The sequence below is a fragment of the Lathyrus oleraceus genome, chromosome 6 (genome assembly GCF_024323335.1).
Source record: "Lathyrus oleraceus cultivar Zhongwan6 chromosome 6, CAAS_Psat_ZW6_1.0, whole genome shotgun sequence".
Lineage (NCBI taxonomy): Eukaryota > Viridiplantae > Streptophyta > Magnoliopsida > Fabales > Fabaceae > Lathyrus > Lathyrus oleraceus.
The window spans coordinates 74018598-74044901 of NC_066584.1; positions in this window are offsets into that span (position 1 = coordinate 74018598).

Below are 26304 nucleotides of genomic sequence, written 5' to 3' on the forward strand. Positions count from 1 at the left end.
ATCACATGAAGTGAGTGAAGGTAGTATAAGGATGTATCACGAAGGTGAATGGATTGAAGTGACCTAAGTCACAGAATTGAATATTTGGTGATAAGTGACTGAAGAAGTATCATTTGAAATCGAAAGGTGAAAGTGTATTGGAATCCATAAGAGAAATGGGGTTCATACCATAGAGGGAAATAACTTTAACCGCTACGTGAACCAGCAGGCCGCCACTATAAGGTGTTTAGCCAAAAAAGGAAGGAATCAAATGTTTGATGTTGTAGCCCAAACAACTCTAGGCAGAAAGACGGACTACATTAGGTGTCCTAAAAGGGTATGTATGGAATTCCAAAGAAAGTGTATTTCAATGTCAAAGGAATAATATGTCATTGGGTGAACGATTTATGATCGAAGGTAGATAATGGATTGTGAAAGATATGAATGATGCCATAAGGCGAAGGAGGAATAATTAGAAATATGCTCGCCAAGGATTCACATCCTCGTGTCTACGTATTCTCATCGTGCAATGAAAAAGTCAGAGCAATCGTAGTTCAGAACCACGAGAAATAGAGAGAGGGACATACAGTGATGAAAAGTAAGATTTGTACCAACAGGATGGTATTAAAAGGTATTTGTCCAAGCAACGGGGACTCATAAGATAAACCCAATTTCAGAGGTTAACTGCCATGAAACAAGGAGAGAGAGAGAGAGAGAGAGAGAGAGAGAGAGAGGGGGGGGGAGAAAGAGAGATTTGTCTAAGCAACGGGGACTCATAAGACAAACACCACTTCAAGGAATGATTGCAGTATTGTAGTACAAGGAAAGATTGTATCACTAGCTGGGGAATAAACAGTTCGAGATCAATTAAGGATAGTATCTTGGATCCAAGAAGGAGATGGAGTCTGAATCAAATAGCAAGGTAGGCATTTACCAATACGTGGACTACCAGGTCGCCACTATAAGGTAAAGCCAAAAAGAAATACTGAATTAAGTGTTTGGGGTTGTAGCCCAAACAACTCTCGATTGAAGAGATGGATTTTCGTTAAGACGCCCTAAAAGGATAGACAAGGAGTCCAAGGAGAAGTATGATTGATCTCAAAAAGATGATATGATTGAATGAATGAAGAATGATTGATTGATAAATAGGGTAGATTGATAAATAAGGTATAGGAATAGATAAGATAACTCGCGAAGAAATTGGTTTCTCCTGCCTACGTATCCTTATAATGCAATAAGGAATTCAGAGCTTTCGTAGTTCAACCCACTAGGGCTGAAAACAAGGTGATTGAAGGCAAAAGAAAATGATTGAATGATTAGAATAAAAGAATGGAATATACTTGGTAGTTACTTGATAAGAATCACACTAAAGTCTATGAGTAAATCTAGATACGATAAGCAACGAGCCAAACGTCTCGCACCCAAAGATATCCAGAATGAGTGTAGGAAAGCTCCAGTCTCATCCCTTCTTTACTACTTGGTAGTTACTTGATAAGAATCACACTAAAGTCTATGAGTAAAGGTGGATACAATAAGCAACGAGTTAAACGTCTCGCACCCAAAGATATCCAGAATTAGTGTAGGACAGCTCCAGTCTTATCCCTTCTTTACTACTTAAGGCTCATGGCATGTAATTCTCATGCTAACTTTCAAGTGGAGAGAGAATAATCTTTGTTGTTGTTTCTTGTGTTGATGAAGACCTTATCCATCGTTCAATTCGAATTTCACTAAAGTCTATGAATAGAGGTTAATACGATGAGCACTGGGTCATAAGTCCCATACCCAAAGATACTTAGAATGGGGGTAGGAATACTCCAGTCCTACTCCTTCTCTATTACTTAAGGTTCGTGTCATACAACTTGATTCATGATTGAAAAGTTGTTGAAATAGTCCTTGCTTTATTTTATTGCTTTGTGAAGAGAGAGAGAGAGAGAGAGACTTGCCAATAGTATGATTAGAATTGTGCTAAAGTCAATGAATAGAGGTGAATACGGTGAGCGTTGGGTCATACGTCCCATACCCAAAGATATTCAGAATGGGGGTAGGAATACTCCAGTCCCACTCCTTCTCCATTACTTAAGGCTCATGCCACACACTTCTAACCTTGACTTGACAATCTTTTGAAGATGTCATCTTTGAAGCACTTGTATAATCCGTTGTTTGGTAAGACTGAGGATGCCTTGATTGAAGACCTTGACTTGAGGCTTTGAGCTCCACAGCGTAGAAGAAAAGTCTTATTAAGTGACCAAGGGTCTTCTGGTCACTCAAATTAGACTGTGGGATTATACAAGTTCAAAGGATTTAATTGATAAAAATTGCTTTTGATCGATTTAATCATGGGTTTATTTTGGTTTAGGGAACTAGGTTAATCCTAATCTAGAAGTTAGTAATTGTTAGAAACTATCCTAAGGGATCATGCATTGTTGGTTAAAATTGATTAAAATTCTAAGTACAAGCCCTAATGGAACATACAGTTGTTAGGAATCGATTAAAATTCTACTGTCAACTTCTAGTCCTAAGGGATCATGTTATTAAATGGATAAAATGCCTAAAATTCCTCTAAAGGGAAAAATTGTCATTTGCAAAATATGTCCAAATATCATCACAAATCACATTCTAACTATGGCCTAAAAATTTGATTAAGTCCTAAACTTTGATTTTAACCTAATATGGAAATTGCACTATATCCTAAATTTAATTAAAATCTAACTATTTCTAATTAAACCTAATTTTTACCTAATTAAAATCATATTAACCTAATGTTCTAAAATCAAGATTTTAATTTCCTAATACCAAAATTAACCTAATTAACCTAGCATTAGATTATTTAAGCTAATTACAAAATTAAAAATCAATTAAAAAATAAAATAAAATTGAGTTTGGTTTGGAGGTGTGAATCATGAGAGGGGGTGAGAAGCTGAAATTGTTATGTGGGCTTCAGGCCAAGCCCAAGTCTGGATTATTGGTTACATGGGGGTGTCCAAAAACTGAGTGATAAACACAAAACATAGCGTGGGTTTTCCATTAAGCTCACAATCACGCTCACTCAATATTCACAGGGGGTGTATAAGAAATGTGGGTGTGTAAAACAGGTTTTAGTGGGCCTGGAAGGAGTTAAGCCCAATAAAAATCAACCATGGCCAAAGTTGACTTGTCTAAGTCAATAATATTTGAAAGCAAATGTGTGCACGCTGTAACACCCCGAAAAAAAATAAGATAATTATTTAATTTAAGTTAATATTATATTTATTAATTTAATTAAATAATTGGAATTATTGGATTATTATTATTATTATTGGAATAATAATTATTGGAAAGTATATAAGTTGGAAATAAGAAAAGAGTTCCATTTTGGTAAAAGGGTTTTTACGTGAAAAGCAGAGAAGCGGCTGAAAAGAGGAAAAGGGCAAAGAGACAGAGCAAGAGGAAGAAGGTTGGAGAAGAGAAAAGCTTGGAGCTTAAAGATTGCCGGATTAATTCAGGTAAGGGGGGTTTATCGTCGATTAATGGGTATTATGGGATAACATGTAGTGGGTAGTGATAGACCATTGATTTGACTCTAATTGGAATGATGCATGATGAAATTGTGAACTTTTGGATGAACGAAATTGGATTATGATTGAAAGGAATTCGTAGGAATTAGATGTAAAAATGTTAGAATTGGTGAAATTGAATAGGGTATGATTCGTGTTAGATGATATGAACGATTACTGTGTAAAATTGGATTGTAGGAGGTTGGAATTGGGAGATCTCGTAGCAGAGAAAACCATAGCAGATCTGGAAATCTGGTTTCTGGTCATACGCGTATGGCACTAGGCAATACGCGTATGAGATGGCCTGGTACGCGTATGGCACTAGGCAATACGCGTATGGATGAGGAAGATGATGTTTTGAACGTGATTTGGTCTCTGTTGGTACGCGTATGAGGAAGTGGTACGCGTAGCATACGCGTATGAGACAGGTGATACGCGTATGGGATTGGCGTAGAAATGGGCCATACGCGTATGGGACTAAGCAGTACGCGTATGGGCAGGATTGTGATTTTTCTGTGCTGTTGTTGTGCAGTTTTTGGTTGTTCAGCTGAGTAATGTAATTTAGCTGATGTATGATAGAGTAGGGATCATTTCCCGTTGTTTTGAGCAGTATAGGTATTAGTAGAGTGTGCTAATACTGTGATTGATTATGTGGCATGACATAATATGATTATGTGATAAATATGTTGATGACGTATGATGGTATGCATAATGTTGTGAATGTGTATATCATGTATGAAATTATGAATGGACTGTTTATGGCTTAGAGTGTGAGCATATGTCCATTGTGGATGATTGTTGATGTTTGCATGACTAAGTGATTTAGCTTGCATATTTTGGCCTTTATGGTGGTAGCTAATTCCCATGGTGAGGAATTAGTGAGTAAATCATTGTGGATTGTTGTTGATGTTTGCATGCTAGGTGATTAGCGTGCATAGCATAGCCCTTGGGGTGGTAGCTAATTCCCGTGGTGAGGAACTAGTGAGTTGGTGGTAGCTAATTCCCGTGGTGAGGAATTAGTGAGTGAGTCACTAGGTCTCAAATGAGTGGGACTAGTGGGCTTGGTAGCCGTATCTGGATTTGATCGGTGAGGTGAACTATATGTTCACGAATAGTCGGTACCGCATGCATGGAGTCTCATTGCATAATGTATGTATGACGTATAATATGAATGGATGTATTCCAATATTTTACGTGTGTTTGTGTTGGCATTGGGTATGAGTATGAATTGTGTTTGTATTGAGTATGCCATTTGAGTTGATGTGCCGTTACCGAATGTGTGATATGATTAGGGTGATTAATGTGTTATTTACTTAGCATTACATGATATTTTATAATGCTTATTATATCGATTGAGGAACTCACCCTTACAACTATTTTTCAGGTAACGAGCAGTGATTGAGTAGAAGCTGGTGCTTGGAGTCTAGTGTAGTCTCCTTAGTGGGTCATGCTCTGATAGATGTAACATCGGGACAGGATGTTTTACCTTGTTGAATAATTTTACATGTAATGTGTTACATGTTCTGCATGATTGATTTGATTTCTATCCGCTGCGTATTGTGCAAATGCTTTATGTTTTGAATTAATAAAAGAGCATGACAGTTATTATGGTGAATGGTGTGAAATGATTGTGTGACACCCTTAATTGCATAATTACTCTGATTGATATATTGCTATTTTAATTAAATATTTGGGGTATTTTAGAAGGGTGTTACATTAGTGGTATCAGAGCATAGTCGGTCGAGTCGAGTCGTAATTATTCTGTTTTCCCTGTACGAGATAGGTGTTGTGTAACCCTATCAGTACTTATTGTTTTAGCTTGATTGGGTTCTCAGAATAGAGATGGCTGGAAGAGGTAGAGACGATGCTGCGATTGCTGAGGCTCTGGGTATGCTAGCTGGAGTACTTGGAGGGAATCCGAATGTTGTGGGAATGGGAGCTGCTCGTCAACTGAGTGACTTCCAGAAGAACAATCCTCCAATGTTCAAGGGAGCATACGATCCAGATGGCGCTCAGAAGTGGTTAAAGGAGATCGAGAGGATCTTCCGAGTGACTGAGTGTGCCGATAACCAGAAGGTCAGGTTCGGTACGCATATGCTGTCAGAAGAAGCAGATGATTGGTGGATTGCTACCCGCACTGAGTTGGAATCTGCGGGGAATGCTGAGATCACTTGGGCTGTGTTCAGAGAGAGATTCCTGAGGAAGTACTTTCCAGAGGATGTCAGAGGAAAGAAAGAGATAGAGTTCTTGGAATTGAAGCAGGGCAACCGGTCTGTTACTGAGTATGCTGCTAAGTTCACAGAGATGTCGAAGTATTACACTCCCTATGATGAGGCTACTGGGGAATTTTCAAAATGTGTGAAGTTTGAGAACGGGTTGCGTCCCGAGATCAAGCAGGCTATTGGATATCAGCGGATTAGAGTGTTTTCTGATTTGGTTGACTGTTGCAGGATTTTTGAACAGGATACCAAGGCCAGAGCGGAAAGCTATCAGCAGAGGGTTGATAGGAAAGGCAAGAATCAGAATGATCGTGGGAAACCGTATGCAGCTGGCAAAGGTTTCCAGAGACAGAGTGGAATGAAGAGGTCTAGTGGGGGAGACTCTAGTGCCCCTGCTAAGTGTTACAGATGTGGTCAGGCTGGACATCGTGTCCATGAATGTACCAGTGCTGAGAGGAAGTGTTTCAAGTGTGGAAAAGGTGGTCATTTGGCTGCAGAGTGTCGGTCGAAGACTGTGACTTGTTTCAACTATGGAGAGTTGGGTCATATTAGCCCATAGTATCCTAAGCCGAAGAGAGAGAACCAGTCGGGAGGCAAGGTCTTTGCTTTATCGGGTTCTGAGACTTCTGCAGATGATCGTTTGATCCGAGGTACGTGTTATATTAATGGCTTTCCTCTTGTAGCTATTATTGACACAGGTGCGACTCATTCCTTTATATCTTTGGATTATGCTGTGAAACTTAGATTAGAGATATCTGAGATGCATGGAAGTATGGTGATTGATACTCCTGCGAAGGGTTCAGTGGCTACTACTTCAGTTTGTTTGAATTGTCCTTTGAGTATTTTTAGTAGAGACTTTGGGATGGACCTAGTGTGTCTTCCACTAGTGCAGATTGATGTTATTCTGGGTATGAACTGGTTGGTGTTTAACCGAGTCTATATCAATTATTTTGATAAGACTGTGATCTTTCCTGAGATTGAGGAAGGGAAGAGTTTGTTTCTATCAGCAAGGCAGGTGAATGAGGAAGTAGCCGATGGGGCAGAGTTGTTTATGCTGTTAGCGACTTTGGAGGCTAAAGATAAACTGGTGATTTGCGATCTAGCCGTAGTGTGTGATTTTCCTGATGTGTTTCCGGAAGAAGTGAATGAATTACCGCCAGAGCGTGAAGTTGAGTTCTCGATTGATTTGGTACCTGGTACTAGGCCGGTGTCAATGGCTCCGTACCGTATGTCTGCTGTTGAGTTAACTGAATTGAAGAGTCAGTTGGAAGATCTGTTGGATAAGAAATTTATTCGTCCGAGTGTGTCACCGTGGGGTGCACCAGTGTTATTGGTTAAGAAGAAAGAAGGTACTATGAGGTTGTGTGTGGACTACAGGCAACTGAATAAAGTGACGATCAAGAATCGGTATCCTTTGCCGAGGATTGATGATTTGATGGATCAGTTGGTTGGTGCGAGTGTGTTCAGTAAAATAGATTTGAGATCGGGTTATCATCAGATACGTGTGAAAACTGAGGATATTCAGAAGACTGCTTTCAGAACGAGGTATGGACATTATGAGTATTCTGTAATGCCTTTTGGTGTGACTAATGCGCCTGGAGTGTTTATGGAGTATATGAATAGGATTTTCCATCTGTACCTAGATCAGTTTGTTGTGGTGTTTATTGACGATATTTTGGTGTATTCGAAATCTGAAGAAGAGCATGCTGAGCATTTGAGAGTGGTTTTAGGAGTTCTACGAGAAAAGAAGTTATTTGCTAAACTGTCAAAGTGTGAATTTTGGTTAGAAGAGGTTAGTTTTCTTGGTCATGTGATTTCAAGAGATGGTGTTGCTGTTGATCCTTCTAAGATAGAAGCGGTATCTAAGTGGGAAGCTCCGAAGTCAGTTTCCGAGATAAGGAGTTTTCTTGGACTTGCAGGTTATTATAGGAAATTCATTGAGGGATTTTCTAAGTTGGCGTTACCGTTGACGATGTTGACTAGAAAGGGGCAAGCGTTTGTTTGGGACTCAAAATGTGAAGAAGGTTTCCAAGAGTTAAAGAGAAGGTTGACTACTGCTCCTATTCTGATATTACCGAGTCCGTCGGAACCATTTGAGGTTTACTGTGATGCTTCATTGTTGGGTTTGGGTGGTGTTTTGATGCAGAATAAGCAGGTTGTAGCTTATGCTTCGAGACAACTGAGAGTTCATGAGAGGAACTATCCGACACACGATTTAGAGTTGGCAGTCGTGGTATTTGTTCTGAAGTTATGGAGGCATTACTTGTACGGGTCAAGATTTGAGGTTTTCAGTGACCATAAAAGTTTAAAGTATTTGTTTGATCAGAAAGAGCTGAATATGAGACAGAGGAGATGGTTAGAGTTTCTGAAGGATTATGACTTTGGTTTGAATTACCATCCGGGTAAAGCAAACGTAGTGGCTGATGCATTGAGTCGGAAATCATTGCATATGTCTATGTTAATGGTTAAGGAATTGGATTTAATTGAGCAGTTTAGAGACTTGAGTTTGGTGTGTGAGAGTACTCACAATAGTGTTAAATTGGGAATGTTGAAGTTAACGAGTGGTATTCTGGATGAGATTAGAGAGGGTCAGAAATCCGATGTGCTTTTGGTTGATAAGTTGACTCTAGTGAATCAAGGTCAAGGTGGTGAATTCAGAGTTGATGAGAATGGTGTTTTGAAATTTGGTAATCGGGTGTGTATTCCGGATGTTACCGAACTTAAGAAGAGTATTCTTGAGGAAGGACATCGTAGTGGCCTGAGTATTCATCCTGGAGCTACGAAGATGTATCATGATTTGAAAAGGTTATTTTGGTGGTCGGGAATGAAAAGAGAAATTGTGAGTTTTGTTTATTCTTGTTTGACTTGTCAGAAGTCAAAGATTGAGCATCAGAAGCCGTCTGGGCTAATGCAACCGTTGGCTATTCCAGAGTGGAAGTGGGATAGTATCAGTATGGATTTTGTTTCTGGTTTACCGAGGACAAGTAAGAATTTTGAAGCTATTTGGGTGATTGTAGATAGATTGACGAAATCGGCTCATTTCATTCCGATCAGAATGGATTATCCGTTAGAGAGATTAGCCGAGTTGTATATTGAGAAAATTGTAAGTTTGCATGGTATTCCGTCTAGTATTGTTTCGGACAGAGATCCTAGATTTACGTCGAAGTTCTGGGAAGGTTTGCAGAGGGCTTTGGGAACTAAGCTGAGATTGAGTTCTGCATATCATCCGCAGACTGATGGTCAGACTGAGAGGACGATTCAGTCACTAGAGGATCTTTTGAGGGCTTGTGTTTTGGAAAAGGGAGGTGCTTGGGATTGTTATTTACCTTTGATTGAGTTTACCTACAACAATAGTTTTCATTCGAGCATTGGTATGGCACCGTTTGAAGCTTTGTATGGTAGGAGATGTCGGACGCCTTTATGTTGGTATGAGTCCGGTGAGAGTGTTGTGGTTGGACCGGAGATTGTTCAACAAACTACGGAAAAGATTAAGATGATTCAGGAGAAGATGAGGATTGCTCAGAGTCGTCAGAAGAGTTATCACGACAAGAGGAGGAAGTCACTTGAGTTTCAAGAGGGAGATCATGTGTTTCTTCGTGTTACTCCGATAACTGGGGTTGGTCGAGCTTTGAAGTCGAAGAAGTTGACACCTCGATTTATTGGTCCTTATCAGATTTTGGAGAGGATAGGGGAGGTAGCCTATCGTATCGCTTTACCGCCGTCACTTGCGAATTTGCATGAGGTTTTTCATGTGTCTCAGTTGAGGAGGTACATTCCTGAACCGTCGCATGTAGTCCAAATAGATGATGTACAGGTGAGAGATAACCTGACTGTTGAAACATCACCTATGAGGATCGAGGATCGAGAGTTGAAGCAGTTGCGGGGTAAAGAGATTGCTTTGGTAAAGGTAACTTGGGGAGGACCAGCAGGTGGAAATGTGACTTGGGAACTTGAGAGTCAGATGAAGGAGTCTTATCCGGAGTTATTCGCTTGAGGTATGTTTTCGAGGACGAAAACTCTTTTAGTGGGGGAGAGTTGTAACACCCCGAAAAAAAATAAGATAATTATTTAATTTAAGTTAATATTATATTTATTAATTTAATTAAATAATTGGAATTATTGGATTATTATTATTATTATTGGAATAATAATTATTGGAAAGTATATAAGTTGGAAATAAGAAAAGAGTTCCATTTTGGTAAAAGGGTTTTTACGTGAAAAGCAGAGAAGCGGCTGAAAAGAGGAAAAGGGCAAAGAGACAGAGCAAGAGGAAGAAGGTTGGAGAAGAGAAAAGCTTGGAGCTTAAAGATTGCCGGATTAATTCAGGTAAGGGGGGTTTATCGTCGATTAATGGGTATTATGGGATAACATGTAGTGGGTAGTGATAGACCATTGATTTGACTCTAATTGGAATGATGCATGATGAAATTGTGAACTTTTGGATGAACGAAATTGGATTATGATTGAAAGGAATTCGTAGGAATTAGATGTAAAAATGTTAGAATTGGTGAAATTGAATAGGGTATGATTCGTGTTAGATGATATGAACGATTACTGTGTAAAATTGGATTGTAGGAGGTTGGAATTGGGAGATCTCGTAGCAGAGAAAACCATAGCAGATCTGGAAATCTGGTTTCTGGTCATACGCGTATGGCACTAGGCAATACGCGTATGAGATGGCCTGGTACGCGTATGGCACTAGGCAATACGCGTATGGATGAGGAAGATGATGTTTTGAACGTGATTTGGTCTCTGTTGGTACGCGTATGAGGAAGTGGTACGCGTAGCATACGCGTATGAGACAGGTGATACGCGTATGGGATTGGCGTAGAAATGGGCCATACGCGTATGGGACTAAGCAGTACGCGTATGGGCAGGATTGTGATTTTTCTGTGCTGTTGTTGTGCAGTTTTTGGTTGTTCAGCTGAGTAATGTAATTTAGCTGATGTATGATAGAGTAGGGATCATTTCCCGTTGTTTTGAGCAGTATAGGTATTAGTAGAGTGTGCTAATACTGTGATTGATTATGTGGCATGACATAATATGATTATGTGATAAATATGTTGATGACGTATGATGGTATGCATAATGTTGTGAATGTGTATATCATGTATGAAATTATGAATGGACTGTTTATGGCTTAGAGTGTGAGCATATGTCCATTGTGGATGATTGTTGATGTTTGCATGACTAAGTGATTTAGCTTGCATATTTTGGCCTTTATGGTGGTAGCTAATTCCCATGGTGAGGAATTAGTGAGTAAATCATTGTGGATTGTTGTTGATGTTTGCATGCTAGGTGATTAGCGTGCATAGCATAGCCCTTGGGGTGGTAGCTAATTCCCGTGGTGAGGAACTAGTGAGTTGGTGGTAGCTAATTCCCGTGGTGAGGAATTAGTGAGTGAGTCACTAGGTCTCAAATGAGTGGGACTAGTGGGCTTGGTAGCCGTATCTGGATTTGATCGGTGAGGTGAACTATATGTTCACGAATAGTCGGTACCGCATGCATGGAGTCTCATTGCATAATGTATGTATGACGTATAATATGAATGGATGTATTCCAATATTTTACGTGTGTTTGTGTTGGCATTGGGTATGAGTATGAATTGTGTTGGTATTGAGTATGCCATTTGAGTTGATGTGCCGTTACCGAATGTGTGATATGATTAGGGTGATTAATGTGTTATTTACTTAGCATTACATGATATTTTATAATGCTTATTATATCGATTGAGGAACTCACCCTTACAACTATTTTTCAGGTAACGAGCAGTGATTGAGTAGAAGCTGGTGCTTGGAGTCTAGTGTAGTCTCCTTAGTGGGTCATGCTCTGATAGATGTAACATCGGGACAGGATGTTTTACCTTGTTGAATAATTTTACATGTAATGTGTTACATGTTCTGCATGATTGATTTGATTTCTATCCGCTGCGTATTGTGCAAATGCTTTATGTTTTGAATTAATAAAAGAGCATGACAGTTATTATGGTGAATGGTGTGAAATGATTGTGTGACACCCTTAATTACATAATTACTCTGATTGATATATTGCTATTTTAATTAAATATTTGGGGTATTTTAGAAGGGTGTTACACGCGCCATCTCCCCTCTCACTCAGATTCAGTCCACCGGCCAACCACCGTAGACCACTGTGCCGGTGGCAGCCGCCGGCGACGGTGGTGCCCTAAACTACAACTGAAACCACCATCAGACGCACAAGGTTGCGCTGGAGATGGATTTGGGGGTAGTTTTATGAGATTGTTTCTGTGTAATCCAAATCGAGGGATTTCGTGGAAGAACCCTAAGTCATTATGCTTAAATTAAATGAAATCTAAGGTGAATTGGTATCTAATCATGGGGCTTGAACTCCTCTCCCTAGATTGTACGCTCTGGTGACTTGAAAGCATGAAAAAGCCAAGATTGGAGATTGACTTACCGGAGAAGGAGATCGGAAAATTTGTCAGGTGCGTTTCTGATTTCTACTGCACGATTCATCCTTTTTTCTTCTTCCTTTCTTCTTCTTCTTCTTATTCTTTCTTCTGGAAATTTGGAACGATGAACAATGAATAATGAGGTCTAGCTCAATAAATTTGAAGCTTCAATGTGAAGCTTTAATGGCTTAGTAGAAAAGAGAGCTCTGAGTGAATGGTGAGGAGAGATTGTTATAGAGTGAGAGTGAGTTTGTAGGTAATGCCAAAGCCATGAAATGATGGTGATGAATCTGTCTAAATAGGGATGAGGTTTAGGATTTGGTTAGGCTTGGAATCAGGTTAGGGCTTTGTTAGAGGAGGCTTGGAGTCAGTTGGCATTGGCTCACTGAGTTAGTAGTTAACTCGGTTAGTTGTGCTTGACTCAGTTAGTTAGAAGTGGTTATGTTAGTTGGTGAATGAGTGAGTTTTGTCTATGTTGACTGGATAATGCAGGTTATCACTTAAATGGAAATGTCTTAGTGGCTGGAGTGATGACTTGTTGAACAAGTTTTCCCTTAATTAGCTTGGGTTAGTGAATTATAAGCAATGTTAGGTTTAGCCAATGGTTAGCACTACTTGATGTTATTTTGCCTTTCATGTCATGTTTGTTATCAATTCTGCAGAGTAATGGGTTTGTGTTATGCACCAGGGTCATATCCATAGGCTGCAACATGAGGTAGGCACATGCTGGATGTCTTGCATAGTTTCTGTTATGATGACCCTGTTGCAAAGAGTTTGGGATTCTCAATGTTCTCATGTTGAAAAGCCATGGCAGTTAGCTAAAGGGAATCAACTTGCAAAGGTTTGATTAATAGTTTGATCCCTTCTTTTAGATGCACAGTTAGCTTAGGCCTAGTTTGTCTAGTCACTAACAAGTTATGTTGATGCTTTCCTAATGCTACAGGTGAAAACTCATGGTTTTGCAGGATAATCCTAACCCTGTGTTGGTATTAGTTGCAATGGTTTGCCACCTTCTGAAGTGGAGGTTCCAAGTATTGACTATAGTTTCTCCCCTAATGCAATTTGCATAGCAGGAAATTCTTTGAGCCAAGGTGATGGAGCCACACTGCTGGGTTCTAGGTACATCATGGCAAGTTGGATATGAGGTTAACCTTCCAGTGATGCAGTCTGGTCATGATTTGGCTTGTGAGGCACACGAATCCTGCAAGTCTGGCCTGAAGCTTACAGCAGGTTTGAGTTGGCTTTGAGTTGGCGTTGTGTTGGTTGGCATGTGAATGTTTGTGTGCTGTGTGTTTTGCTCATGTGTTAAGTTATTATGGTATCATTGCTACGGGGCAATTATAGGAGCAGGGAGTGCCAAGTGAATGCTCACAACTAGTCATTACAGATGGTGTTTGGATTGGAACCATGTGGACTTAGGTTGATGACCTACTGAACCTGTGGTAAGTTTTACTTCACTTGTAATCTTCAATTTCGTTAGGGGTTAATAGATATGGGATCTTGTTAGATTCAGCTATGCATTTATTGGGAACATGAGGCCAAGAGTGTAACTGATTTTGAAGGTTCCTTGTAGGTTATGATAAGGTTGTTGAGTTGGTTAGAATGCACATAGGTTGCAGGTTGTTGTTGTGTGCAACACTGGCTTGTGAAGTGCTGTTAGGTTGAAGTTCCATGTGGTGGCAAGGTTTCCCCATGGTATGCACTCCTTGGTGATCCATTTCATGCCTTAAGTTTGCATTGCATTCATGATCTGTATATAGCATGTAGTGTGGCATTGTTGTTTACAGTATAAGCAAGTCCATTTGGCATCTGTTTTGTTGCAGGATCGAGTAACTTGTCACCTGTTGGTCCATATGATAGTCATGCTGCCTCAATTGTGGTTTGACCTGGCACATAATAGAGCTTTTAATTCAGCAACCTTATCCATTGAGGTATGTGTGTATATGTTGTTGGCTGTTGCATTGACTTAGGCCAAGGTTTGTGGTGTTTGTTGCAGCTTTGTATTATAGCAGGTCAAGTTGGACTTGGTTAGGCTAGCATTCGAAATAATTATGCACATGGTCTGCAGGTGTTCGATGCAGGATTGGCTTGCATCTGTTGGTTATGCCATGGTGAACACATGTTGTTGCTGTTTGTCGATGGCCTGAATGCTACTCCAAGGTTCAAGATGATGCAAGCATATGGTTGCAGCTAGTCATGGTATGCTGCAGGGTTGTTGAATGGCATGCTGCAGTAACAGGGAAAGAACTGATGCACAACATGTTACCATATAGTGAGTTCATGCTTTCCTTTGTAGCTTGACATGTTGCATTTGGATTAAGCATTGCTAGACATTTGGATGATGGATTCATTGGTGACACATTATGTTGTATTAGGACAATGAGGACTTGGTTTGGGGAAGACCAAAACCAAGGTTTGACAAGCCAAAAGACCAAGGCATGGCATGGTACACATGAGGTTGAAAATGAGACCACTTACTTGGAAATGAAGAAACAAAAGGAAAACACAACCAACATGGCAATTAGATGAAGAATCAAGGCAAAGGGCTAGATTAGGTTTTAGATAGTCAAAAAATGGGTGGGTTGACTTTGGTCAAAGTTGACCAAAAAGTCAACTATTAACCAAAAAGTCAACGGTTGACCAAAGTCAACAATTGGTTATAATTCTTTTTTTTTTTTGTATTTTTCTTGTAAATGGACATTTAATGGATGATTATGGGTGAATTTAGGGCATTACGGATTTAGGTTGACTTTGGTCAAAATTGACCAAAAAGTCAACTGTTGACCAAAGTCAACATTTGGTCCAAAGTTACCAAGGCTTGTAATTTTTCATGTAATGGTCAATGTGATGGTTTATGATGGACTAAAATAAATAAAAAGTGGTTTGAAAAGGACTTGAGAATGGTTTGAAAATGATTTTCTCCTTGTACACGTATGCTTGATTTTGAAATGAAATGGATAGGACATGACTTATAACATCAAATTACCTGGGTCAATAACAAGACTGAGACTAAGGTTTGAACATGAATCAATAGATTTGACCACCATTTGGATTTTGGTACCATATGTTTTAGTGTTTTGGATAGATAAAGCCACAAATGCACCAATAACAAGCCATAGATCAAATTCAAAACCAATGACCTAAAATACAAATCAACCAAGGATGGGCCAAGTATTTAAGGTGACCAGATGGAATGGAACAAATGGAGTCAAGTATGGGACTGTGCCACCCAGGTTTGAGCCAAGATAGATGGATGAGGATCTAAGTGGGCACCAATCATCCAATGGATGAAAGATGGGTGAATTAGGGTTTTGGATGTCACCAGATGGAAAGTCAAGCCACATAGTTCATCAAGACCATTCTCTCCTTGATTAGGGTTTCCATGAGGCCTACCCCTTAAGCAAGTCCTTTGAACAAAACCATATGCTTCAAAAACAAGTCTTCTAATGTATGAGCCTTCATTAGGGTTTTGATGGCCAAGACAAGGCCCACTGAAGCTTCAAAGGATCCCCTTGTCATATCATCAAGAATTAGGGTTTTGAAGACCCCTTGAGGATTGCTTGGGAAATCCCTTGTTGAATCCATACCTCCACCATTAAGAAAACAGGGTTTCACTTCCCCTATGCTTTAATGAAATCCAAATCACACTTTGCAAGCCCTAACTTCACAAGCCGAGAATTTTGAATCTAAGGTGATCCACTAATAAAGGAATTATGCATATGAGTGAATCATGAATGTATGCAAATGATTCCCAGATCAAGTGGTTGGATGAAAAACTAGGAAAAAGGAAGGGAAAATTTTGGGGTACAACAGTACCATCGACATTAGGCGAGCCACCTTCAGAGTCATGGACTTCCTCATCCACCGCCATAACATCATTGTTGACTTCAGTTTGGACTTCTTGACTTAAGTCAATCTCATGATCAGAACCACTGGTATGGGAATGTTGGATGGTAATTTTTGGTGGCGAAGTCTCATGCTCCTAAGCAATAGGTCGGTTAATTTCACTCATTGAGATTTTCTCCAAACCTCTTGCATATGTTGGATGGTAGGTGGGTTCGCTGACGCTATTAAGAAGGATTGGTACAAAGGGAGATTTGGTCGTCATTTGTGTGGTAGCGCCCTGAAAGCCAAAATCGAAAGATAAGTTAGTCAAAGTATTAGAGGATAATAAATTGAAAGAAACAAAGTCATGTATGCTTTTACCTTGTCCCCTTTGACTCCATGGCTGGAGTTATCGCTTTCAACTTGCCCTACTGCTATCTTCGACATATCTTCAGGAGTAGGCTCCAAAATGGAAAGGGCAGCAAGTCGTTTTTGCCTGAGGCTGATTGGAGGCTTCGACAACCTTTGACTGCTTCTTCCTTTTTCTGAGAGTCAGTTCTAGGACAGGAGATAGATCATCTTCGTCTGACTCTATCACCACAGGGACTCCAACTTCTTTCGTTTTGATTTTTTGAGGAGTAGAGGGAGGTTTTCGAGCACCCTTAATGAAAAAATTAAAGTGTTAGTATTATCATTATGAATAACAAAAGTAATGGACAAAGTAAATGTGTACCTTTATAGTCATGCTACTTCCCTCAGCCTTTGCTTCAACAGACTTCTTGACCGTTGGTTTTTTAGGTGGAACTCTGGTAGCTAAAAGAAAAGAACAAAAAAGTTATTAAGAGTGAAGAGCAAATATACTAATAGAGAGATGTTGTTCGAAGAGCCTCACACTCCATACCTTCATATATATCTGATTTGATGCGAACATCTTCGATCCCTATAGGAAGATGACCTTTGAAACTGTCTAAAGTGTGCTTAGTCGCAACCACCCGCTGGGCTTTTTTCTGTGATTGTTATCGAAGGATTTTTATAGAATCCACACAGATAAACCAGTCTGGGAATGGAGGGGCAAGGGCCACTCCAAAATTAGCGTTTAGCAATCGAGGAAATTTAAGCGGAAACATTTTGAAAGCCATTTTGTATTGTTTATCAAGAGGAACGTACGAAGGGATTTTTAAATTCTCCATTTTCTTTGAAAAAATTTCCTTTAGCGTGACAGTTGTCTCACGGATGGTTCGACTAAGATCATCGGGCCTATAGGCAGTTTCAAAGTAGTTTTGCAATGCCTGGATTTCTTTCACGTGTGTAAGTACCTTTCTTGATTTTTTCCTACACATAGAGGAAAGCTTTGTTAAAGTGCTGAGTGAATGAAGGAGCATCATAAAATTCTTTAGCATAGTATTGTGGCCGCCATTTCCCAAATTCTGGGGTACAAAGGAAACTTGGCTCGAAGCTAATTGGAGTAAGGTGTGCCTTGCCAATATATTGAGCTATTTGTTTGAGAGTGGTGGTTTCGTTGTGATTTGCGTTATAGAGAAGGATGGTGCTTTTTCTATCATAAAGGCATTTGGGGAGAACCTGAATCAACCCAAATTATCGAGCCACGAGGTTGGGTTGATAAGCAATTAGGGTAACCTGACTCTTCGATGGATTTAACCTAAGGGTTATTAGTTTTGGAGTTAGAAAAGCTTCCTAGATTAAAAGAGACTTTATTTCCTGGTTTTTTGTGGGATATGGGAAAGGTCTTATGAACCATTCTGGACCATATTTTCTAGTGGCGAAAGGGGCTATGTTCGATACAAACTCATGACGTTTTGCAAACATCATGACATAGCTCATGAATATTGTCCAAATGGATTTTACTTCGTCACTTGGGGTTAACTGAGCCAAACGGATTCCTTCGACCCTCCTATTTCTGACTTCCTTAGCTTCTTCGTCGACGAGGCTTTTGTTAGGAAGACTTGACTCAAAGGTGGCGTTTATCCAAAGTTGCAGCAACCAGAAAGGACCAGAAAGGATGAGATTTCCTTTCTCTCCTAGATTATTGAGTTGAGTAACACCATCACTCAATGATTCGTAAAGTCTGGCCAAGATCATTTCACTCAGACAGACATCATGACCAGAATGAAGTTGGTTCGCCAAAGTGAGATACTTCTTAGCAACCTGGAGTGACTTCGAGCAGAAGACACAGTTGGATAACCATAAAGCCAAGAAGGCTATGTGTTCTACGTCGGAGACGGTGTCGGTATCTTTGTCATGATGGTGTGTTATATGGGTCGAGTAGGCAACTCTAGAGGTGGAGAAGGCTATGGAGTTATCAGATTCTACATCTAGGTCATAAGTATTCCCAGTTGGTTTTATCCCTGAGATAGAGGTTATGTCAAAAATAATGGGTGTTACCATTCCACAAGGGGGTGGAAGGTATAGTGAGTGTTGTCCCAGAAGTACAATGAGGAAAATAGTAAGGTCGAACTGTAATCCAGTTCTACCTGTGACAACATGATTAAGTCATAAATTCCCATGTCCTTCCAGGTTTGAGATTTAGTTTTTTTCTATCTTGTTTAACCAATTTAGATAGTCAGTTGTGTCTTTAAATGAGGGGGTCGCTCGAAAGACTCTAAAGGCATTGTTCATAAACCTTAAGTCTATAGTTTCATCTGCTAAAGATTGGGATTCCTCAGCAGTAGTAGTTCTTTTAGCCCTAGGTCTTTTTGCTTGGCCTATTGGTTTGCATTTATGATAAGTGGGGTAAAAGTCCCTGAGTCTACTAGGTTCAATATTCAGATTAGGTAAAGATCCAAACAAAGCATGATTTTTTCCAGAAACAGTTATGGGAATGAGTACCTGAGATTCATAAATTCTTCGTTGTTCTTCAGTCCTTGGTTCAGGAATGTATTGTTGGTTACCCATCATCACTGGACCAAGAAGTGTGGTAAAATAAGGGAGGTCTGAGATCTTTTTAAGGGGCCTCGTGTGTTTGATAGAAACCTTGACAGGTTTGGTTGTTTCTTCGGGGGCTTTGCTTGAAGTAGCCACTTTTGTTAAAGGTCTGAAGAGAGAAAATCTGGATTTTTTGAGGTTGTTTTGAAGAAGATGAAGAGTTGGAGGACTTGAGAGTTTCAGAAAGCATAAAAAAGTGGAATTAGTGAGGAATGCGCTTTTTATAGGGTTTTATGGGAGAAAAACAGTTTAAATCAGCATTAATGGTTGACAAACAAGTGGAACACGTGTCTCTCCAGGATTGCATAGTGGGACGGTGGTAATTAAAGCTTAATTCCCATGATCTCCTAGGGTCTAAGAAACGTGATGATTAAAAAGATTCACGCATGGGTTGAAAAGACATGTTGGAAAAGGGTAATGATGATTCTGACGTCATATGCCATATGGGAGAAAGATGAATTGTTTTTGCAACGTTGGAGCATTAGTGGCGTCAAAGTTATGCAAGAATTGTTCAAGGGCGTTGAACCATAATCTCAAAAAATGCCTTTTTCTTCGATGTGTCGAAAATGACATTTTTTGGGGGAAATTTATTAGCTCCAATTTCGACGCCTGATTTGGATTAAGGGAATAAAGTTTCCTATGAAGAAATTGAATGTTTCGACAAAATTATATAATTTTAAATTCCAGTCGAAGATACCTTGATACATGGGTAAATATGTTATGTTGACTTAGAAATGTTTCCAGCAATTGGGAAACAGAAGCATCACTAACGACAGTTTGATAAAGGATTTGAATTAAAATAAGGGAGGGAATTCTTTATTCTTATCTAACTGTTGGGCATACGTAGGGCGTGATGGGCAGTCGCGCATATGCAGAGTGCCACTTGTCTCAATATGGTGAATAGGTCGTTAGAAGCGATTATTTCGATTGGTATAAATAGGAGGTCTTAGTGTTAGGATCAATGTGGTTCAAGTGTGTACAAATTTGTCATTTTACCCAAAGTATCCTTGGGTAGAGAAAATGTAACTTGAGAAAATGTACGTTTGATGTTGCACCAAATTTTTACTTAAAGAAAATTTAATCAATCTTTCCTTTTCTTTTCAGAAATTAATCTTCTTCGCCATTTACTTTCTAGCACTTTCATTGCTTTATTTGTGTTATCTTTCCTTTATATTCTTTAACAAGTCATTTGAGTATGAACCTTGTCAAAGTGTTTATCATTCCTTAGACTTCGCCCTAAAAACAATTAGCACATGTCCTAGGATCAATCTGATCGATCCTGTAAGTAACCAAAATATTTTCAATTTGGAAGATCAGTGGTTGTTTACCAATTTTCACGGTAAACACATACCCCAAAATTTGTCCTACTTTTTCATTTTTTATCTGGCTCATAATCCTCAATTCATCTGCATATTCACATTCATTTAGGGCATCCATTCATAATTGCATTTTCCAAATAAGCATAATTGATTCAAAGGCCTTTGGTATTTATGCCTAATATCGGACTAGGGTTTAATTGCATGGCATGTGGGGATCAATCCTTTTGGATTGTATTACACTTGACTTGAGAGGCTCACCTTTTTGGGTCAAGTATTTTGGAAACCCTAATGTTGGTCTAGGCTTTTACATCATGGATGGAGGAATTTGGAAGTGATGGACAAGTTTGACTTTGGTCAATAAAGTCAACAATGGAAGGTTAACTTATTTATTGACCAGTTTTGTTATGGGACCTTGTACAAGATAGTATTAGATTGTTTCTTGATCTATGGATTCAATTCATTTTAAGGTATTCAAAGCATTCAAGTTTAATTCAATTTCAAATTTTCAAATGCAATTTGGAGGGAAAATGTGTTTGTTAGAATGCAAGTCAAATACTACAATTCAAGTGTCAAATCTCATTACAAATATTACAAATTTCATTACAAGAGATACAAAGCCGGATTCTGTACAAAAATACACATTATGGACCTAAAGTTGACTTTGGTCAACTGTTGACTTTTTGGTCAATATTTGACCAAAGTGAAACTAACTACCCTAACCCTTAAATCCACTATGGTCTTACCTTTTCAAGATGTTCTTCAATCATGCCATGATTTACCTTCATGACCCATTTGATTCCATGCAAGTTTTTGGTCCTTGTCTTCAAAACCTTGCCATCCCATACCAAATATCATAAGCACATCAGCCCTATAAAATCATATATACATGCTGTTTACCGTGAAAATTGGTAAACAACCGTCGGTCTTCCAAATCAAGGATACTTTGGTTACTCACAGGATCGACTGAATTGATCCTAGGACATGTGCTATTGTTTGGAATTGTATTTGGAAAATTATGAACACTTCGACAATATTCATGTATGAAGATTGTTTGTTTAAAACATTTTTAAAGGGATAAATTGCAAAGTGTAAAAGAAAGTATAATAAAGGCGCTTGAAAAATGACTTGCAATGAAAGATAAATTATGGAAAAAAAGTATAAATAAACTTTGATTGATATGTAGAAAATGGTGTTATCAAACGTACATTATCAATGACACTCGTTTCTTAACACGCTAGATACTTTGAGTAATTCTGAGTATTTGTACAACAATTGAACACCCTGAAATCCTAACACTAAGACCCCTATATATACTAAGTCGAAATAACTGCTACCAACGGCTTTTCTCCCAGGCAATGACATGTCGCACTAGGTATGTCTTTAATTCATCATAATGTTCCATGCGTCTTTTCTTTAAAATTGGATAAGAACGAAATACATTTATCCCTCTTTCATTCAAATTCAAACATATGTGTCGAATGCAACCTTAAAGTTGCCTCAGTCGAAATACCATTCTAAACTTAGAAGTATTTCTAAGTCTCACAGCAATTCCCTCTTACACATGGGTCACTTTGATTGCCTTTCTCATACCATGTTCTTTATGTCGAATTCAAATATGTCTTCAAAGGTATTCTATCTTCTTCGCTCATTGACTCCAGCTTGACGTTGAAACTTCCAGCTAACAAATTTCCCCCAAAAAATGTCTTTTTCGACATAACTAAGAAAAGGACATTTTTTGACAATCCAATTCAACGTCACAAACTGTTCATTTGCTATGACATCAACTGTTCATTTGCTATGACGTCATAGTCATGATGACAACTTTTACAAAACGTCTCCTTAAAATCTACATGAGGATCTTTATGTAATCATCACACCTCCTAACCCTTATAGAGATCGTGGCTAGCCTTTAACTACCATTGTTCATCATGGTCATTCCAACTGACACGCGTCCCACTTTCTTTTCACCCATTAATGCTCAACAAAAACCACTTTTACTTCAACAGCTTATAAATAGGTATATTCACCACTTTTCCAACTTTTCATATTCTGAACTTCCTTAAAAACCATTTCTTCCACTCTTCATCTTCCTCAAACAAAAACCCGTCAATCTTTCTGCAACAATGGCATCTTCTGCAAAATCTACCAAGGAATCAACCAAGAACACAAAAGATTCTAAGAAATCTCAAGGTCTTCCTCTTGCTGACAAGATTTTAGGCTCAAACACTGTGGGTAATCAACAATATGTTCCTGAGCCTCTTACTGAAGAACATAGAAGAATTTTTCAATCACGTGTATTGATCCCTATTTTTATCTTTGGAAAAACTCATGCAATGTTAGGATCATTATCAAATCCAAATGTTGATCATAATAAGCTCAAGGAATTTTTCCAAACCTACCATAGGTACAAACCCATAGCATGTGCTAAAAAACCTAAGGTTGGTGATGAAACCCATACTAAGGAAAACCCTAACCTAAATAATCGGGGAAACCCTTCGATCGACGAACCCATTGATCTAATATATATGAATAGTGGTTTTAGAGTCTTTCGATCCTGCCATTTATTTAGGGATCACTCTAATTATTTAGGTTGGTTAGAGAAGAGAAAGAAGAAAAATCCTAAGTTTGGAAAGAAATGAGTATTTTCGACTTAATACAACTGCCGAAAGTAGGACTTGGCTATTGCCAAACCATGTTAGTTTCTTCCCTATACTTTTGGGATAGTACTCAACATACTTTTCACCTCCCCTGTGGAATGATGACGCCTACACTTTTCGACATAGCTGTCATCACAGGGCTTAAATCCATTGGTGAAACTTATGATCCAGATTTTTTTATCTAAAGACACCATTGGTTTCGATACCTCTATAGCCGCCTTTACCACACACATATCCTATTATCATGACTAGGATATTGACGAAGTCTCTGACACATAGCACACTGCCTTCCTTGCTTTGTGATTGTCTCGTTGTGTTTTTTGCTCGAAGTCCCTTCAGGTAGCAAAGAAATTCCTTACATTGGCAAACCAATTTTACGTTGGACGCAACGTATGCCTTAGCAAAATGATTTTGGCTAACCTTTATGAATCTATGGGTGAAGGTGTAACGACTCTTAAAAACATCAAAACAAAAGGGAACTTACTACTTTCTGGCCCCTTCTGGCTGCTACAATTGTGGTTGAATGCTAGTTTTGAAGCATGTCTTCCAATTCACAACCCCATGGACGCAAATGTTGACACAGTGAAGAACAAGAGATTCGAAGGGACACACTTAGCTATGTTAACTCCAAGTGATGAAGGTCAAAACCTTCAACAAAGCTTCACCAACTACGTGATGATGTTCACTAAGCACTATAATTTTACTCCAGCCATGGCCCCTTTCACCTCAAGAACGTGCGGTTCTGAGTGGTTCACGAGGAAATTCCCATCCCCGTCGAAAGATAAAGAGGCTGAATCAATTTCTATCTGGGAAGCATTTCTTATTCCCAGGGTATTATCCCTTAGGCTTAACCAATTGAAAAGCCAAGTTACCCTTATAGCGTACCAATCAAATCTTATTGCACGACAATTTGGTCTCATTCAGATCCTACCAAAACCTCTTTATGCCAAAAAGAATTCTCTCCTTCTTCCAATGCAATCCACACCGAGGCTACCAGCAGCAGGCAAATAGCTAGATATGTTGGCCAAACAAAGCTTACTCCAGTCGCATTCAAACCTTACTTCCTATGTACTCATGAATTCGACATTTGGTGGCGTGATTACTACTCTGAAGAATTTTTTAATGTTTTTGCATTCAATCAACACCTCACAAAAGCTTCCACTTCTGTGCAGGGTAAGGTTAAGAAAGGTACTTTAACTCATATTAAAGAAATCCAAGCATTCCAAAAGTACTTTGAAACTTCCTATAGACGTAATGATCTTAGTCGAACCGTATACGACGCATCAGTCACTTTGAAATAAAAATTTATCAAAAAAATGGAATTTTTAAAACTACCTTGTACGTTAAACCTGAGGAACAGTACAAAACTGCTTTTAATATGTATCCTCCAAAATTCTCTCGACTACCAAGTGCTGAATTTGGTGTGGCTTTTATCCCTCCATTTTCAGACTGGTTCGTATGTGGAGACTTTGTAAAAATCCTTAGACAAGAATCTCATAAAAAGGCTAATCGGGTGGTTTCGACTAAGCACAACTTGGACAGTTTCAAAGGGCACCTTGATATTGGCATAAAAGACGTTCACATAGAGTCTGAAACCTATAAAGGTGTGGAATGGGAGGTTTTTTGACTCACTTCTTCTCTTAATTCTTCACTTTTCTTTAACTTGCAATAATTTGGTTCTTTTCCAACTGTAAAAAATCAGCCCAAGAAAACTTCCCCCACGGCCAAAGTATCTATCGAAGCAAAAGAGGAAGATGCTAATAAAGCAACAACAAATGTATATATTTTATATATTGACACTTTGGTGTTATGTATTACTTTCACATTTCTAATCATTTGAACTCTTTTTTCTCAAACTAGCCAAAAACGACCACTAACACCCAAGAAAAGAAAATAAAAAGAACCTGAGGTCGAAGCGATCGAATCTAATGACGATGACCTATCTCCAGACACTTCCAAGCCCGCCAATTAAAGAAAGAAGTAACAACTGAAAATTCAAGATGCTCATGTCTAGCCAAAGGAAAAAACAAACAAGGCGAAGAAACCTCATGCCCTAAGAGTACTTGGGGTTGAACCTGGGCCAAAGTCGAAGAAAACTCCAAAATAAATGGAAAGCGATAACTTCAGTCCTAGGACTGAAGGGCTTTTTGAATAATTAAATGCATCCTCTATTACTTTCGACTCACACAACTTTTGTCTTATTTGCAAGCTGCTACAGGAAGTTCTAAACATCCATCAGTCGAACCAATTATCGTCACGATCCTCCCTGAAAGTAGTAGAGCTCCCACATATCATCCCAAAACTCCTCTTGACTCCGACAAAGGGTCTATGGATAAAGTAAACAATCCTGCTGCAGAAAGGCAGGAAGATTTTCCACCAAAAACCATCACTCAACACTCATATACTAGTGGCTCCGAACATGGGGATGCACATGATGAAGATGCCCCTGTGGAAAAGGATGCAAAAATGCAGGATGCTAGGGAGATTCCTGAAGAGGAATCAGAAGATGGTTCCCTATAAACTAGCTAAGGTATGGGTGGTCCTGATGACGAAGAAGAAAAAGATCAATCCATGTTCAACTTCAATATAGAACCACCAGAGGACGAGGATGAGGAATGATACGATGATGCTAATGAGGAAAGGAATGTACAAGAGGATCGACAAACACCAGAATAGCCCAAGACCAATCCAAAAGCTGAGGCTGCCAAAGACACCACAAAACCTTCGACTAAAATGGCCATTGCGTTATCTCCTGAAGAGTTAGAAGTTCTAAAACGAACCAAACCACTAGAATATCTTAAATATATTTTCAGTGCAAGGGGTAGTGCGTCAGAGAAGAGTCCTAGTACTTCGACAATGTCAGGGGGGCCAAACTACAAGCCAGTATGGTAACGAAGTGCTCCAAAAACTCAATGATACGGCCTTCGACATTTATCTGATCCAACTTTTAGAGAATGATAATTCTGCCTCCTACGGGATTAAAGACCTCATGAAACAAATCAATGTCGTACATGCTTCTCCAGAAGTCGCAGATCTTGTCATGAATTTGGGGTTGCTGATTGATTGCATTGTTGCTGACCTTACTCGAATAAGGGAAACTTCGAACAAAATTCAAAGAAAATCAGAAACCCAAACAGCAAAATAGGAAGCAGCCACTGAATCCATTGCGAAAAGTGCGGAGTTAGAGAAGGCTTTCAAGAAAAATAAGAAGGAGGTTGAAGCTTGTGACAAAAACATTGAAGCTTGGGAATAACAAATCAAAGAGTTGAAAACCAAGATCGTCAAGGCTAAGGAGCGCAAAGAGAAACTCCTAAAACTAGATGGAGATGCGTTGGTGAAGGAAGTTCAAATTGGCATGCATCACGTAGAAAGTGCCCAAAGGTTGGGAGAAGAAGTTGA